This window comes from Mus musculus, chromosome 11 (genome assembly GCF_000001635.26).
Source record: "Mus musculus strain C57BL/6J chromosome 11, GRCm38.p6 C57BL/6J".
Lineage (NCBI taxonomy): Eukaryota > Metazoa > Chordata > Mammalia > Rodentia > Muridae > Mus > Mus musculus.
Window position 1 is genome coordinate 27,083,512 of NC_000077.6, and position 4,226 is coordinate 27,087,737.

A 4,226-nucleotide genomic window follows, 5' to 3' on the forward strand; every position below is an offset into this window, starting at 1 on the left:
CCTTCCTATTTTATATCAGTGACAATTTATGGATTCAATATTTCTCACATTCTACTTTAAAATTGTTTCTTTATCTAGAGGTTAACTAATTCAGGAGCACAAACCGCCAAATTTTCTCCATTGTTGTATTAGTCAATGTAACTAGATTCAGTACTCTCATAAATCCATCAATATTTGGTGTATAACTGTGTAATCTGAAATCTTGTGGATATAAATGGAATTACTAATTTTCAATAAATCCGAAGTAGTAGGTAATAGTGTAATGGGATCCAGCTCTAATCATCTTAGCTATAATAATTGTAAACTTAGGAGAATCTCGCTCTCTTCTTCTTTTTTTTGGGGGGGGGGTTGGTTTGGTTTTTCTTTTTTTCTTTTTCTTTTATTAGATATTTTCTTTATATACATTTCAAATTTCAAATGCTACCCTGAAAGTTCCCTATACCCTCCCTCCCATCCACCCTGCCCTGCTCCCCTACCCACCCACTCCCACTTCTTGGCCCTTGCAGTCTCCTGTACTGGGCATATAAAATTTGCAATACCAAGGGGCCTCTATTCCCAGTGATGGCCGACTAAGCCATCTTTTGGTTTGGTTTTCAAGACAGGGTTTCTCTGTGTAGCCCTGGCTGTCCTGGAACTCACTCTGTAGACAAGGCTGGCCTTGAACTCAGAAATCCACCTGCCTCTGCCTCCCAAACGCTGGGATCAAAGGCATGTGTCACCACTACCCAGCTTAGGAGAATCTCTTAAACTCATAAAATTTACTGACTAGGGTAGAAAATTCATATATAAAAAGAAAAAATTAATTAAATGAATTCATGTTAGTATTCCGTTTACGAGGGAAATAACAATTAGATTACATTCATAGTTATTTCAGATATGTATCATCATGTATGTTGACAACTTACAATTTACAAATTTACAAAAACAAATTTTATTTTTATCATGAGCATTTTACAACATAAATGTGTCCTTTGAATATTATGAATACCTTTGAAATATATGTGAAGTTCTTATGCTCTTAGAATAGTTATCTAACTATTCTGTTAAATGTTTCAGTGATTTTTAGTAATTGCAATAGATTTTCTTACTTTGCTTTAAAAAGAGGTAATATACTATATAAGCTTGATATTTTTATGCCTTTGGTGAAAGCATACCAATTTATGTAAAGCAAACATTATGATATTGACCATTCATCCATGCAATAAGATAAAGTAAAATTAGTTCCTTGATATTTTCTTGATAATAAACTTTGTAGTTGTTTAAATAACATCTATTAAATAACATCTAGAACAGTATGACTATTGCTATCTTTTTAAAATTTTTTTCTATTTTATTTTTCATTTTTTATTGGTTATTTTATTTATTGACATTTCAAATGTTATACCCCTTCCCAGTTCCCCCTCCACAAAGCCCCTATCCTCTCCTCCTCCCCCTGCCTCTATGAAGGTGCTCCCCCACCTGTCCACCCCACTTCTGCATCAGTGCCCTAGCATGCTCCTACCCTGGTTATAGAGCCTCCACAGGACAGAGGAGCTCCCCTCCCAGTGATCCCCTATAAGGCAATCCTCTGCTACATATTCAGCTGGAGCCATGGGTCCCTCCATGTACTCGTTGGTCTGTGGCCATACCACCCTGAACGTGCCTGATCTCGTCTGATCTCGGAAGCTCAGCAGTGTCGGTACTTGGATGTGAGACTATAACTACCTTTTAAATAGAATTAAATTGGATAAAATGAAATTATTGAGAGTAATTACTTTTAAATTTTTAAAAAAAACTTCCCTCTCATCTCCTCTTCCCCCGTTATACCTGCCCTCCACCCTTGCAACCTCCCCACCAACAAAGAAAAAAAATCAGTCTTCTCATGGAAGTTGTAATGTGTCACATTGTGTCCTACAGTAAACCTTTTTGTCCACATATTTTTGTTTGTAAATGTGTATTGCAGTGATTTATTGGTCTGCTAAGAGGCCTCTGGCTGCTGCTACTTTATCAATACTGGAATCTCACTGGGACTCCTCTTGGATATGCTGTTGTCCTGTGCAGTGGAGATAGTGTAGTTTTGGATCTGAAGGACTGGACAGGACTCTTTATGGACTTCAACAGTTCACTGATGGGGTAGATGTTAGGGTGGGTTAATTCAAAGCCCTAGATCTGTACCTGAGAGGTATCTGACCTGTTCAACCTGCTGGCTCTTCCTCTTTCATGCCCTCTGGGGATGGCTCACCAGCCACCCCTGTTACCAGGGACAGTTCTACTCTGCTGCCCAGGAGAGAAGATGGGCCTGCTCTCCCAAGTGCTGCAAGCAATTGAGGAGCAGGGACAGCTCTCCTGCTCTCATGACCTCCGGCCTAGCTATCCTATCTGCCATTGGGGGTAGGGGTAGGGGAGTTGTAGGGGACCGGACTCATCTCTCCTTCACCCATATCACCTCACAGCGGATATTTTTCAGGGCAAGTTCTTCCAAGCTCACACGCTCAGGGCCAGGTCACTCATGCCTCTACCAACAAGGTCAACTCTACCCTGCTACTGCAGCAAGTGAGGGGCAGGGCCAGCTTCATGGTCTCATGACAACAGGACCAGATATTCTGCCTGTTTCAGGTGATGAGGAGTGAGGGGAAAGGAGAGCATTTCTGCCTTGTCCATGCTACTGCATGAGAAATGAGTGGTAGACTCAGGTCTCCCATGCTCTCATATCCTGGAAAAGGAGCAGCTCACCTGAGAGGCCTAAAACGTGCAGGCAGTTCTCCTGAGTACTAAGGGTGGTGTCAGCTCTTCCGCTCTCATGCCTCCAGGGCCAGATTTTCTACAATGTGCATGTAAGGGGGAGGGCCACTTCTGCACAGCCCTCAGATATCAATAAGTCCCAGATAGAAGCTCAGATTAGGAACCAGATCAGGGATATCATCCTGGCCTTTGGTGGTTAATGACCCTGATGCTGCATGGTCATGGAGCCAGATATTCCCTGGTGGCAGCACAGTCTAGGAACCTACCATAGTCCCAGGTGGCATCACTACTCACATCAGGATGTTCATCACTGCCCTCAAGTCTCCAGTTCTACCTCTCTTCTTTCTGTTTCTTTCTCTTCCATTTCTCTACCACATACTTGTTTTTTAGTGTGACTCAGGGACGCTGAGTGTCTAGGGTCATCCCAGGAGTAACCTCAAGAGGGCTATGACCTGTGTGTGTATTATGGTGCCCAACAGGGTCCTTTCAGGCCTGGTCTGTCTCCCCACCCCAGGTCTGCATGCTGCCCTACTGGTGGTCATCTCAGGGTATCTCCCTGCCCAGGCCCCATGGCACTCAGTCAGGTGGTCACCTTGGGCTCACTTCTTACCTGGTCTGCCTGAATGTTCCCATGTAAGGGTCATCTGTCTTGGACTCACTCCTACCTGAGCCCTTAGTCCCAGGCAGGGTCCTTCTAGTCTCTGGTTTGCTCCCTGTCCTTGGAGCTCATCAGGGCCTGTGTGGCACAGGATTGGTCATCATCTCAGGCTCACTTTCTTCTGAAAATATTAGGCTCCTGATCATTCATATGTTCATAGGTCAGAACACCAAACATAGACATAGCCTTGCTCCTCTCTGCCACCTACTAACTCACATGTCATTTGCAATGCTTCTAGGAAAAGGTTTTCTGTTTTTGTTTTTATTAGATATTTTCTTAATTTACTGTAGTCTCCCCTCTTCCAGCCTGAAACCTGCTTGTTTAGGGGTGGAGCTTCCCGCTCAATCTTTCTGCCACGCCCACTGCTGGAACCTACTTTGCTGTTCTGAAGCCGTCACGTGATCACCCTGCTACTGGACCCCAAAATTATTTGGCGGGAATTGGGCCCCTCCCCCTTCCTTTATAACTGAGTGCCGAAATAGTAAAAATTAAACCTTAAGCAGAGAGCTTTGTCTTGGTTCCTTCCTTATCTCGCACGGCCCAGCCCCTCTTCTCTTCCAGGTTTCCAAAATGCCTTTCCAGGCAAAAACCCAGATTGTGATCTACTGGCCAGACTCAACAATTTACATTTCAAATGTTATCCCCTTTCCTAGTTTCCCCTCCAAAAAAACCCCTATCTACCCTCCACCCCCTGCTCACCAACCCACCCACTCCTATTCCTGGTCCTGGCATTCCCCTATACTAGGGCATAGAACCTTCATAGGACCCAGAGCCTCTCCTCCAATTGATGACTGACAGGCCATCCTCTGCTACATACACAGCTAGAGCCACAAGTTACACCTTGTGT

General features: G+C 43.8%; 1 pseudogene; it reads right to left on the reverse strand.

Annotated features, from left to right (window-relative positions):
• Positions 1-3,505: 3,505 nt before the first annotated feature.
• On the reverse strand, positions 3,506-3,624 carry Gm24850 (annotated as a pseudogene).
• Between the last annotated feature and the right edge of the window lie 602 nt (positions 3,625-4,226).